This window comes from Canis lupus, chromosome 17 (genome assembly GCF_048164855.1).
Source record: "Canis lupus baileyi chromosome 17, mCanLup2.hap1, whole genome shotgun sequence".
In the NCBI taxonomy this organism is placed as follows: domain Eukaryota; kingdom Metazoa; phylum Chordata; class Mammalia; order Carnivora; family Canidae; genus Canis; species Canis lupus.
In genome coordinates, this window is record NC_132854.1 from 60,977,600 (window position 1) to 60,991,814 (window position 14,215).

Below are 14,215 nucleotides of genomic sequence, written 5' to 3' on the forward strand. Positions count from 1 at the left end.
GATGAGCACGGGGTGTTGTACAGAATTCACTATACGGTACACCCGACACTAATGTAACACTATATGTTAACTGTACTGGAATTAAAATTAAACACTTAAAAAAAAAACCCAACTTGGTGTTTGACGGTTTTCAGCTACCAGTTTGGTAAAATACACACTACATGGAATTTCGTGCTCAAATCAAATAGTAAAACTACAGTCATTTCATTCATGCAAATGCTAAGGTTCTCCCCACATGATGGGGGGGAAAGGACTGCGTGTGTCATCCTTTTCTTAAGAAGCATGGACTTCCCTGTTGCTCCTGGACCTGCCGCCAGGTGCTGGTTTGGCTGGAGAAGCCACCGCCCGGCGACAAAGCAAGGGGCCGAGTGGCGCAGCGCGTGTCCGTCCTGTTGTCTCACTGTCGCCCCCATTCCTAGGTCCCGGGTCGGAAGGAGGCCGCCCAAGCCCCTGCATCCATGTGCTTGTGTCTGCGGCCTTTCGGGTCCCGTTGTGCTGGGGCCTGGCCTGCATGGGCCCCACGGCGCGTGTAGGCCAAGGGCGGCGCCAGGACGAGGCTCCCCGGGCGGGCGTGGGAGCTGGGCCTCAGGTCACCGGAGCCCCGCCCGCAAGAGCCAGGGGGCAGGTAAGCCCGGGGGCTGTCGCACATCTGCGCATGCACAGGTTGTCCTTTGCTCCAGGCCGCACCAGCGACTGTGGTCACCACGCCTCTGGGCTTAATCAGTGTATTTTTAATGCACTTAGATGTCTGATATGACCATTATCTCCTCTTGACTTTTCTTGTTTTTTTTTTTTAAGATTTTAGTTATTTATTCATGAGAGACAGAGAGAGAGAAAGAGAGAGAGACAGAGGGAGGAGCAGCTCCCTGTGGGGAGCCCGGTGCAGGACTCGATCCCGGGACCCCGGGGTCATGCCCTGGGCCGGAGGCAGACGCTCCACCACTGAGTTACCCCGGTGCCCCTCTTCTTTACTTTTTTAAAGGGCGTATTATCTTTAATTTTAATTTTAATCTTGCTTAAAAAAAAAAGATTTTATTTATTTAGCGAGAGTGCAGAAGCAGGGAGAGGGGCAGAGGCGAAGGGAGCACACAGGGATCTCAAGCAGCTTCCGTGCTGAGCTCGGAGCTGACTCGCGGTCGACCCCACAATCCCGAGCCCGTGACCTGAGACAGAGCAAGAGTCAGACCCTTAACTGCCTGAGCCAGGCCCCTCCCCCATCCTACTCTTGCTTCTTTACATGTCTATTATTTTCAAGTGTTTCTGTCAAATAAAATTAAATCTTAGGTTGCTAAAGAGAAAAAGGACCGAGGGAGAATGGACATTTAGAGTTTCTTTTTTATTTCATTGCCCAAAAATAAGCTGGAAAGGCATTTTGGAATTCTTGAAAGGCTAACCCTAGACGTTAGGACCGAGTGTGGAAGCAAGATTCCCGACCTTGGACGCCAGCTGTGCCTCACAGCCGGGGAGCCTCGGATACGTCTCTTAACCTCTCCGTGTCCTCAGGAGTGACTCCTGGGGATCACATCCTGACACCTGCCACAGACCGCGGAGATCGCACGCGGCCACACGCAGCTCCGGGACAGCGCCCGGCAGGTGGGACGTTCTCAGTAACCGCCGCCTCGTGGTCCGGCCTCCCCGGGGCGTGTGCTCCCCGAGGACAGAAACCCCCGGTTCAACACTGCCCCATCCCCAGCACCCAGAAGACAGCAGTGACGGTTTGCAGCCCAGTTCACTGAAGTTCCACGAGTACCCATGAGCACTCACGACAGGCCCGACGGGCCCAGACGTCCAGCGATGGGTGAGGGTTGGGCCCTGGCCCAGAGGGGCGGACACAGGAGGGGGGCTCTCCCCACTGTTCCTCAGCCCGGAACCCCACACGCTCACGCTCACACTCACACTCACACTCCGTCCTCTGGTTACTTCCTACATCGTTCGCATCCGTAAGACGCTCAGCTCAGGTTCGACATCCGCACAGAAACGTTTCCCTGACGCCCAGCATGGGCGGGCACCGTGGGCACCTGCGCTTCTGTCCTGTCCTTAGCAGGTGGGGATTTGTGGGGCTCCTGCCCCCGAGACACTGAGCAATTGGAGGTCGGGACAGGGGATTCCAGCTCTGGGGCCTCGGCGCCCGCCCAGTCTCTGCCATGTAATCTGTGTGTAATATGTGGTAAAGAAATTAAAGATGAAGAAAAATACCTGGTAATCTTCACAAGTCCAGAGGAGTTTTTTTTTAAATATATTTTTTAAGATTGTATTTATTTATGAGAGAGAGACAGAGAAACATGAGAGAGAGGCAGAGACACAGGCAGAGGGAGAAGCAGGCTCCATGTAGGGAGCCCGAGGTGGGACTCGATCCCAGGACTCCAGGACCACGCCCTGGGCTGAAGGCAGCGCTAAACCGCTGAGCCACCCAGGCTGCCCGTTTTTTTTTTTTTTTTTTTTTTTGAACAGCTCTGTCACAGCTCGGAGAACAAAGCCCTGTGCTCTACTGCAGACTGGTTGTAAATGGCAGAATAAACCCAACTTTATAAAATCACCTTTCCCCCTTCCCAAGTACTACATGGTTTTGAGGGCTGCCTCAGAGGAAGTATCTCCCTTCAGTGGCGAGACACGAAGATAAGATGTCACATCCTGTCGGTGAGGTGGGCAGGGCCCAGTAAGAGGAGCCCAAGGGGCCAAGACGACTGCAGACCCCGAGTCGTGTCTACGCGGCCTGGGCAACCTTGCTCCCTCGTGAAACTGTGTGGGGTGGAGGTGGGTCCCCCATCAGAAGGGTTCTGGGGAATACCTCTTAAAACGGTGAATTAGAGCATCTCTGGGGGTCGTGGAAATGCAGAAGATACTGGTCAAGGTAAGTAAGTGGTGTGGCCAGTGCTGGGGGATTAAGTGCTGGTATGATCCTGGCCATAGGGTCCCCCGGGACTGGGGGGCTGTCTGGGGACACTGTCGCCGCACCCATGTGTCCTCCTCGGGTGGGGAGGGAGGCTTTGGGAACATGGGCAAGGACGCCTGCACCCCTCGGGCCTGCCCTGCGGGCTCCCCGCTGCACCTGCGGCATGTGCTCAAGGAAGAACCGGTCGAAGATCAAGAGACGAGGCCCCCAAGGATAAGGCCTTCCCCTCCCCCACTCCCCTCCCCCGCCTCGCCTCCCCTCCCCCTCCCCCACTCCCCTCCCCATCTCCTCCAGCTCCCTCCCCTCCCCCACCTCTTCCCCTCCCCATGCCCTCCCCTCACCCTCCCTTCCCACACTGCTTCCCCTCCCCCACTCCTTCTCCTCTCCACCCTCCCCTCCCCCTCCCCTCCCCTCCCCCACCTCCTCCCCATTCCCTGCTGGGCTCCCCTCTTCCTCCCCCCCTCCCCTCAGTCCCGGGGCAGCCTCCCGGCCTCCACTCGAGGTGCCCGCCCGCCCCCACGGCCAGCTCAGCCTCCTTACACATCCCAGTTCCCATGACTGTTCAGTTGTTTACAGCACAGTACAGATTTATTTGGAGAAAGGTTTTAAGTTATTTCCGTGGCATGATCTCGATGTGTTCAAGCTTCTCTGCTCTAATGGAAGAGGCTTGGTACACTAAATTTGGGTGCAGGGATTTGGCCTGTCGCTGGCGTCCAGGTCGCCTGCCCTCGGGAGTGACCTGTCCTAGTGGCCGCCAAGGCCCGAGGCTGAGGTTGTGGACTCTCCGCCCAGTGCACTTCGTGTGGATGGATCCCAGATTTAGCTCTTGCCGGGACTCGGTGAGAAAATGAACTTGGGGTTTAAATAAACTAGTAACTGACAATATTGGGAAAACACCAAATAGTTTTTCTCAGCTTCTTCTCTCTCTTTCTTGTGACCAGACTCTTCACCAAGTCTTTGCCTCCCCTCTGACGCCATAGGACAGCTCAACACCTTGTTTTTCTTGGGTAAACATCTGATATGGTTTGTATATATTACAGATATTTTTGTAGGTGCATATGTATTTCCTTTATTAAAAACAATCTGCTTCCTCCTCTCTAATAGTAACTGCTTGTAAGGAGAAGCACAGGCCGCCTATAGGGGAGGGGTGAAAAAGAGGTTTTCTTCTACAGTACGTACTGTAGTCTACCTTTTGAAATCTGAAGTGTGAATTATCTATTCAAGTTCATGTATTGATTGACTCTTAAAACTACAATGTTCAAGAGAAATTATTCTCTCCTAGAGAGAGTCAAAAACACTATATATTTCATTTATGAGGAAGGCCTTATTTATTTATTTTTTATTTAAATTCAATTTAGTTAACATATACTGTATTTCTAGTTCTAGGGGTAGAATTTAGTGATTTATCATTTGCATATAACACCCAGTGCCCATCCCATCAGGTGCCCTCCTTAGTGCCCGACACCCCCCGACCCTTCTCCCCTCCAGAGACCCTATGTTTGTTTCCCAGGGTTCGCCCAGGGTTAAGAGTCTCTTGTAGTTTGTCAGGACTTTTTTTTTTTTTTAATGGAAAAATAAACTGCTCTGGATAAATATTGTTGTAGAAAAATATTCCTCAAAAATGATTGTTAAAGGCACCTCCAACAAAACTTAAGCCATATGCAAGTAGAAATTATAACAATATATTCTCAAACATAATTTGAAAGCAATTTTACAGTAATGTTATGTTTCCTCAGTTTATATCAGTAGTAGCAAAATACACATGCCGTGGTAGATACTGAAAGGCATTTATTACTGAATAAAGACAAAGTACAGTCCTTAGTGGTGGCAAATGTCTAGAAACACTCCCATTAATGTGAAGAATAGTACAAAGATGATGTGTTCACCACTGTTTTTTTTAATACCTGAGAAACAAAATAATACATACGTATATTGTTAAAGAGAAAGCAAATTCATCATTTATACATGATAATATCTACTTGAAAAATATACAATAATCCATTAAGTCTGTTAAAACTAATGTCAGGTGGGTAGTTATAAAACTTTTAAGGGGATCCCTGGGTGGCGCAGCGGTTTGGTGCCTGCCTTTGGCCCAGGGCGTGATCCTGGAGACCCGGGATCGAGTCCCACATCGGGCTCCCAGTGCATGGAGCCTGCTTCTCCCTCTGCCTATGTCTCTGCCTCTCTCTCTCTCTCTGTGTGTGTGACTATCAAAAATAAATTTAAAAAATTTTTTTAAATAAAAAAAAAATAAAAGTCGATAGGCTAGATGCTGGGACAACTGGATATCCACATGCAAAAGAATGAATTTGGACCCCTACCTCACACCATACATACAACTTAACTGTAAATGGATCATAACAGTTAAAATAAAAAAATCTTGGAAGAAAACGCAGGAGTAAGTCTTTGTGACCTTGGATTTAGCAATGGCTGGTTTAAATATAATACCAAAAGCACAAATGACAAAATAAAAAATAGATACATGAGACTTGGTCACGCTTTAAAACTTTTGTGCTTCAAAGGACACCACCAAGAAAGTGGAAAAAAATGGAAAAAAATATTCACAAATGATATATCTGATGTATCTGATGTTTATAATATATAAAGAACTCTTGCAAATCAATGATAAAAAGATAAATAACCCAATTTAAAAATGGGCAAAAGACTTAAGGAGACTTTTCTCCAAAGACAACATACAGTTGGTCGAAAACCACATGAGAAGAGACTTGCGCTTCAGCCACTATTGGATATACTGACCACCTGGAGTTAGGGTCACCCCACAAAGTAAAGGGCACAACCTGACAAGACCACAGGTATGATTTGCCTGCCCTTTGGAGGTCCCGGGCCGTCCACACTTCTGATCACAGAGCGATTACTCAGGTGTCTCCATGACTCCCTTCGAGTGGATAATTCACTGGAATGACTCACAGGACTCAGGAAACTAAGCTGATGATTATAGTTTCATTACAAAAAACAGATTAGAAACAGCTAATGAGGAGACTCATAGAGCTGGGGGGAGGGGAGATAGGGAGTGACTGCTGATGGGCACGGGGTGTTTTTACCGGGTGACAAACATGTTCTAAAGTAGATCGTTGTGGTAGCTGCAAAACCCCGTGAAAATACAAAACACCACTGAGAAGTACACATTAGAAGGATGAATTTTATAGTAAGTGAATGATATGTCAGCGAAGCTGTAATTTAAAATAAGTCAATAGGCTGGATAAAAGTTAAAAAGTATAATTTAAAAAATCAAAAAAAAAGAAAGAAAAAATCCTATTTAACAATAACAACATTAAGAATGAACTTAACGTGAAATGCGCTAGGATAAGAGAAGGATCTATAAATCTTGATTGAGGGTCACAATCAAAGACCTAAATAAATGGAAGGATAAACTCTGTTTCTTGATATTTTAATATTGTAAAGAGTAATTTCTTCCTGAATTCACATATAAATTTAATAGTATCTCAATGAAAGCCCCAAAGGATTTGAGAGGGTGGAGGAAGAAGAAGTGTGCTAAAATTAGTATAAAGAAGATACTATATGTAACATAGTATAAAAATATATGCAAGATGGGGTCCTGGGTGGCTTAATGGTTAAGCATCTGCCTTCAGCTCAGGTCATGATCCCGGGCTTCTGGGATCGAGTCCCGCAACCGGCTCCCTGCTCAGCGGGGAGTCTGCTTCTCCCTCTCCCTGTGTCTCTGCCCCTCTCTCTGTGTCTCTCAGGAATAAATAAATAAAATCTTTAAAAATAGGGCAGCCTGGGTGGCTCAGCGGTTTAGCGCCGCCTTCAGCCCAGAGCATGATCCTGGGGACCCAGGATCCAGTCCAGCGTCGGGCTCCCTGCATGGAGCCTGCTTCTCCCTCTGCCTGTGTCTCTGCCTCTCTTTCTGTGTATCTCATGAATAAATAAATAAAATCTTTTAAAAAATCTTTTAAAAATAAATAAAAGACATGAGATAAGATATAAAAAGTCAAAATATATTATAAAATGATACTGATTGAAAGTATAGTATTGGTATAGGACTCATAGACAGAAGAACCAATCAGAATAAAAAGTCTGGAAGTAAATTTAAATTTAAGAATTTATTATATATTAATAATAGCACTTCAATTGAAGAAAGGAACTATTTCATAAATGTTAATATAATTGCCTAAACAGTAGGAAAAAATAAAGTTAGGTTCTTACCTCAGAGCTATAATCAGAGGTTGTGTAGGCTAAAGATTTAAATGTGAACAAGTTTTTAGGAAATCTGTAAACTGGGAGGAAATAAAGTTTCTCTTGGATTATTTATATAATTTCGTGTACTGAATGTGAAACACATTTTTAGTATTGTGACATAGGCAGAATTATAAAGGAAAAATTGATACATTTGATTACTTTTTTAAAAAGACTCTTAAGAATTATTTGAGAGAGGGAGTGAGTGAGAGAGAAAGAGAAAGCACAAGTGAGGAGAGGGAGAGGGAGGAGCCGGCTCCCCTCTGAGCCGGGTGCGGGCCTTGGGGCTCGATCCCAGGCCCTGGCATTATGACCGGAGCTGTCGGCAGATGCCCAACCCACTGAGCCACCCAGGCGGCTGATATAGTTGGCTATTAAGATAACCTTTATGCCCAGAAAATTAAATTTAAAGTTAGGACAAACTTCAGAAAAACAAGTTGGAATATATGTAATTCTGTACATAGAATATACATGTGTGTATGATAAGTATATAGACAGGACTCTTTTTAAAACCTCTTTCACCCAATTTTATTAAGAATTTTTAAGATTCTAGTATAATTAACATAGAATGTTACGTTAGTTTCCGGTGTATGATATAGTGATCCAGCAATTCTGTACATTCCTCAGTGCTCATTGTGGTAAATGTATTCTAATCCCAATAAATACACCATTAAAATATTATTTAATAGTTGCATGATATTTTATAGTTTGTGCATATTGTAGTTTTTAAATCAATATCATGCTATCAAACATTTATATTATTTCCTGTTTGTTTGTTTTTTAACTTCTGTAAACAATGCATCAATGGACTTCCTTGTAAATAAATCTTTGTATAAATAACTGGTTATTTCCCCAGGACAACGTATTTATAAAATATTGTGCATCTATCAAATAATATTTTAATAGTGTGTTTATTGACATGGATAATATTTATTACATATTGGTAAGCTAACATATAAAATGGCATGAATGTAGCTTGTAAAAATTGTAAATGCTAATATATACCCCATTTTGGCAAAGGTCTGTATGTAAATAAACCACCCTGGTTTATTCTGCTGTCAGGATTATGGATAATTTTTCTTTTTCATGTGTCTCATTTTCATTTTTCTATAATTACATGATAAAAGGATTTTCAACAGATAATGACAAAATTCAAACATTGAAAGGGAATAAATGGAGAAATTACCTAGAGAAATAAAAGAGAGGGCACCTGGGCATCTGCACCTGACTCGGGTCATGAGCTCAGGGTTCTGGGATGGAGCCAGGCTTTGGGCTCCCTGCTTAGCGGGGAGCTGCTTGTCCTTCTCCCATTGCCTCTCTGCCCCTGCCTCCCCAGCTCGTGCTCTCGCTCTGTCTCTCAAATAAATAAATAAAATCTTAAATAAAATAAAATAGAATTCTGGGGCACCTGGGTGGCTCAGAGGGTTAAGCATCCACCTCTGAGTCTCAGCTCAGGTCTTGATCTCAGGGTGGTGAGTTCAAGCCCGGCTTTGGGCATGTGAAAGGCATGTGGTCTCTTAAAAAGAAAAATAATAAATAAATAAATAAATAAACAAATAAATAAATAAATAATAAATAAATAAATAAATGAATAAGAATCCTGAAGAAAAATTTTCTTCGTGACTGCAGATTAGCCTACTTTGGTACCGTGAGAAAGATCCTCTGGTCTCCTCCAAACCCTGACCTGCAGCTAAGTGACGGAGGAAAGGAGAGCCTGAATGTTCTTTGTGAAATCCTGCCTGTGCAGGGCTATTTTAAAAATCTTACTAATGGTCATAAAGGATCTTGAAAACTGAAGGCTGAATAAATTACGATGATGGAAATGAATGAGCAGAAAATCTACGGTCTGGGAATTTTTAGATGTATGATAAATCAACTCGGCATCTAAGTCCTGATTTTCAGATGGAGCCACACAGCCCGTGCTGGGGAATTCTTAAGGCCTGCTGCCCGCCTGGCTATTTCATTTTATTATTCTCTTCATTTTTTTTTTCCAAGAATGCTCGGACCGAAATTTGGCTTCCTGTCGTTATAGTTCTTTAAGAAATAAATATAAATTCTCGCATAATGGGATTAAAACTCGGTTCTCTCTCATGGTAACGCGTTCAGAGATGGGTCCCGAGGAGCACACACTGCTCCCTGCCATAGACACGACCCGTGGTGCCAAGCCGGGGAGGGCTCCGCTCCTCCGCAGGTGAGGGCAGGGTGCATGCAGAGGGCAGGCCGCCAGCCCGGGTGCAGCCGGGGGTGCACTCTGGGCCCCCCACTGGCCTTTGATGCTGCGCCGTGGCCCACGCGAAATAGAAGGCCGCGATGCTTCGGTCATGTGTTATTTGAATATGCTCTTGAGGGAGAAGAGAGCCCTCCCGGAGTCGGCGGCGGGTGACCTGGAAGCCAGGGCTGGGAGCAAGGGCTGCGCGGCCCAGGCCTGCTGGGGACCGGTGCCCGGCTCCTGGCCCTGCGGGAAGCTGGGGTGGGCGCCTGCCGGGGCCTGGGCCCGGGCCTGATCCTCCTCCCCGTCCCGGCCGCGCTGTGCTGTCCCCACCTCCCAGGAGCGGAGACGACATGGAGGGAGGCACCTTCCTTCGGGGAGCCCAGGGAGGACTCGGGGAGGCTCTCGGCAGCCGATGCCCGGGCACCTGCAGGTTTGAGGGTCTCCAGGCGGAAAGGCCTCTGAGCTGCAGGTGAACGCTCGTGTGCCCCCGTCCCCAAGCCCCTAGGTTAAAACCCTGATCACCAACATGACACCGCGTGGATGGGGACCTCAGGACACCTGAGAGGCGAAGAGGGTTACGGCAGGCCATGGAGGGGGGCCCTCACGGCCGCAGGAAGAGACACAAGCTAGTTGTCTGTCTGCGAGGCGAGCACCAGGAGGGCCCCGTGAGGACCCAGCCAGGCCCCGGCCCCACGGCACCCAGATCTCAGGCCTGCGTGACGTGACCCTGTTTGGCTTCCTGGACTTTCCGAGACACTGCGGCAAACGCAGCAGCAGTACCTGACTCCTGGGAGCCCTGGGACATGTCCGAAGTCTGTCCTACTCAGGGCGACTGCGCAGAAGACAAGTTAGTAGTTGAAGGCAGAAAGCTGAAGAAAGCAGTGCTTTATTTTTACAAAAAAACAAAACAACAACAAAAATATATATATATTTATTTATTTATCTATCTATTTATTTATTTATTAGCTTCTCGAGTGCTAAAGTAGGAAAAAAGTATTACTCTCTACCTCCTACCCCATTATCAGCCCCAGTTATATAGTCAGTTATTCAGTTAGATGGGAACTTAGCGTCTAAGAGGAAAAGTTTAAAGAACATTTGTTTCCCAAATTATGTTTGTTTGCACCTTGTTCAGGACACTGGAAAGGCCACTTAGAGTAAGTCACTTGTGTTTCATATAAATAGTGAAAAGTCTCTGATTCAAACTTCATCTTGAAAAATCAGGGATGCCCCGGGGAGCCCAGGGGTTGAGCATCTGTTCCGGCCCAGGTCGTGACTCCGGGTCCCGGGATCGAGTCCCACGTCGGGCTCCCTGCATGGAGCCTGCTTCTCCCTCTGCCTGGGTCTCTGCCTCTCTCTCTGTATCTCTCATGAATAAATAAATAAATAATATATTTAAACAAACTTCATCTTGAAAAATGAAACAAAAATTGCGAAACTATATTTATTTTTACTTTATGTTGAACAAAATGTAGGCTCTTGTGATAACTACCGGCTGATTTTGACAACGAAGAACAAATCCAGGGATTGCTTCAGAGTCTTTAACCTGGCTTTTCCAACAACATTCTAAACTAGCAGAAATGACGCTCCTTCCCGTATGTTTCATTTGTGCAGCACAACGATGAAGATGAACATTGGTTTGAGAGTTTTAGTGATTTCACCGGGGTCTCTCAATCCTTTACTTTGGACTCATGGGAGTTGGACTCATCTTTGGAAAAATCTCTGCAGTCTTCATCCTTCCAGATATTTCTCTTCAGCTGTGGACCTCTGCATTCAAACATGGTCTCAGCACGTCCAACATACAACTCTTGGTTCTTGATCTTCCTTGGTGCCCCCCACCCCCCACCCCCTGCCCAAGTCATCTTCTCTCCTCTAGCTGCTCAAGACAACCTTCTAGGACTTATTTTTGAGTCTTTTTTCCTTCTTTCACACCTGATCCACCGACAGGTCCATTAGCTCTCTACCCCCAAACCCACCCATCTCACTACCTCCTCCGCTGCCTTCCAGTGCCTGCTGCCGCCACCCCTTGCCTGAACTACTTCAGCAGCTTTCTTTTTTTCTTTTTTTTTTTTTAAGTTTTATTTATTTATTCATGAGAAACACAGAGAGAGGCAGAGACACAGGCAGAGGGAGAAGCAGGCTCAGTGCCGGGAGCCCGATGCGGGACTTGATGCCGGGACCCCGGGGTCACGCCCTGAGCCGAGGGCAGATGCTCAGCCACGGAGCCCCCCTGGGCGTCCCTGTTCCATACTGTTGCGAATCTTGCTTTCTTTCACTTACAAACGCGTCCTCCAACTCTTCCCATAGCCGTAGATAGAGACCTTCCTTGTCTGTTTCCACAGCTGCGCGTCACACCACCCTTGTCTAACCAGGCCCCTTGTGCTGCACATCACAAATGCATCCAGTTTTTGCTCTTACAAATAAGGCAATAATAAATAACCTCATACATGTGTCAGTCCATACATGAGTCTTTGGGATAGAATCCCAGAAATGCAATAGCAAGATCGTATACTTTAGACCACTTGCCAGTGTCCAAATGAAGGTTTTAGAGATAAATCTGATCGTCACTTCTCTTGCTTAAAGGCTCCCCAAACTCCCCATCCCAATCAAAATGAGAACATCCAAGAACGACCAGTCTCCACCCAAGCTGCCCTGTGCCCACCTCGTCGATGGCGCCCCGTCACTCCCTCTCCTGCACTATGCAACTGAGCACCCTGACCTCCTTCACGAATCTTTTTTTTAAACATTCAAGTTTATTTTTTTTATAAATTTTTATTTATTTATGATAGCCACACAGAGAGAGGGAGAGAGGGAGAGAGAGGCAGAGACACAGGCAGAGGGAGAAGCAGGCTCCATGCACCGGGAGCCCGACGTGGGATTCGATCCCGGGACTCCAGGATCGCGCCCTGGGCCAAAGGCAGGCGCCAAACCGCTGCGCCACCCAGGGATCGCTCCTTCACGAATCTTGAAAAGTTCCATAGCTTTGCAAGATGAGCAATCTCTTCACTTTGATTTGCATTGTATTTGTGCCGTATTGTCAAATATGTATAAAAATGCGGCCATCAGCTGGGGACCTGATGAAAGGCTTGATCCTGGATGGAGAGAATCAGTGCTCATGTTGAATGGAGATGGATATTTGAGCGGGTTTTAGGCGCAGTCACTTGGTAAGTAAACATGTCCAGGTTACGGTGATTCCTACTGTCCGTCTCCTGCACCCCTTCAAACTTTGGGAATTCAGGTAATGGCTGTTGAGACACCGAGGATGCTCCACATTTCAGCGCGGCGGGGCCCGGAGCGCGGAGCGGGGAGGCAACGGCCGGGCTCACGGAGAAGCGCCGTGGGGCTGGTGCCACGGATGCCACGTCTGCCGCGACTCCGGCCCTCGAAGCCGCCCCACCTTTCCGGGCCACCTCATTTATGGATGAAAAGGAAGAAAGTGGGATTCCCCATCATTAGCCTCAACGCCCCACGGATTCTTTTTGTTAACTCCACCCCTCATTTTCACGATCCATCGAGAACCTCTGTCGGCTAAAAATTATTTGTTAGTGATGTACTTATCGCTTTATAGTCTTATTATTTAAATGCAAAAAAAATTTATTTATTTATATGTTACCATGTTCACAGTTTGTTGTTACTACGTCCGTATTCACTGCTGATTTATCAAGGACCCGGATAGTCTCCAACTCTGCTTACCCGTGCATGCTCAACTGACCTGGGCTGGCCTGACGCAATCCCACCCGAGCAAAGAGGTTTCAAAGCTTGATCATCCTCGATGGCCCTGCCTTGTTCAGCCCCCAAGAATGAAGAGGCTGTAGCTGGGGAGTCCCCGGTCCCAGCCGACAGGTCTCCCTACGGGCCTGGGAGTTGGTGTTGTGGACACACCATCCGGCGGGGTGTTTTCTTCACGGGGCGCCTCGCAGCACCCTCGGCTCACGAGGGGCTCTGGGCAGAAGGGAGGGTGGGGAGGGAGAAGGGAGGGCAGGAGGTCTTAGGGCCTCCCAACCTATTCTATCCAGAGTAGCCCCACTTTTTTCTGTTACATGTTGGGTTCTGAGACTTTGTTTGAAGAAAGGGCTCAAACTGTTGAAAAATAATTTGGAACCCAAGAAACAATCCAGTCAATAGTGGCAGAAGACACGAGCAGACCTTTCTCCAAGGAAGACACAGACAGGGATCCCTGGGTGGCGCAGCGGTTTAGCGCCTGCCTTTGGCCCAGGGTGTGATCCTGGAGTCCCGGGATCGAGTCCCACGTGGGGCTCCCTGCATGGAGCCTGCTTCTCTCTTGCCTGTGTCTCTACCTCTCTCTCTCTCTCTCTCTCTTTCTCTCTCTCTATATATATATATCATAAATGAATAAATAAATCTTTAAAAAAAAAAGAAAGGAAGGCACAGACACGGCCACCAAGCACAGGAGGAAATGCTCCATGTCACCTGCCGTCGGGGAAACACAAATCAAAACCACGATGAGATCCCACCTTACCCCAGTGAGAATGGGGAACATTAACAAGATGGGACACAACAGATGTTGGAGATGATGTGAAGAAAGGGGAACCCTCTTGCACTGTTGGTGGGAATGTGACCTGGTGCAGCCACTCTGGAAAACTGTGTGGAGGTTCCTCAGAGAGTTAAAAATAGACCTGCCCTACGACCCCACAATTGCACTGCTGGGGATTTACCCCAAAGATACAGATGCAGTGAAACGGCAGGACACCTGCACCCCAATGTTCACAGCAGCAATGTCCACAATAGCCACACTGTGGAAGGAGACTCGGTGTCCATCGACAGATGATGGATAGAGAAGCTGTGGTCTCTGTATACAGTGGGATATTCCTCAGCCATTAGAAACGACAAATACCCACCATTTGCTTCGACGTGGAGGGACCTGGAGGGAGTGA

General features: G+C 47.2%; 2 long non-coding RNA genes across 2 annotated transcripts; both read left to right on the forward strand.

Annotated features, from left to right (window-relative positions):
* Positions 1-1,278: 1,278 nt before the first annotated feature.
* LOC140608236 (uncharacterized) lies at positions 1,279-2,536 on the forward strand. Its single transcript, XR_012010268.1, has 2 exons — positions 1,279-1,798; positions 2,452-2,536. It is a non-coding gene; the product is annotated as an uncharacterized lncRNA (long non-coding RNA).
* Positions 2,537-3,344: 808 nt separating this feature from the next.
* LOC140608239 (uncharacterized) lies at positions 3,345-13,218 on the forward strand. The gene is made up of 3 exons (XR_012010273.1): positions 3,345-3,732; positions 3,835-3,900; positions 12,559-13,218. It is a non-coding gene; the product is annotated as an uncharacterized lncRNA (long non-coding RNA).
* Positions 13,219-14,215: the final 997 nt, after the last annotated feature.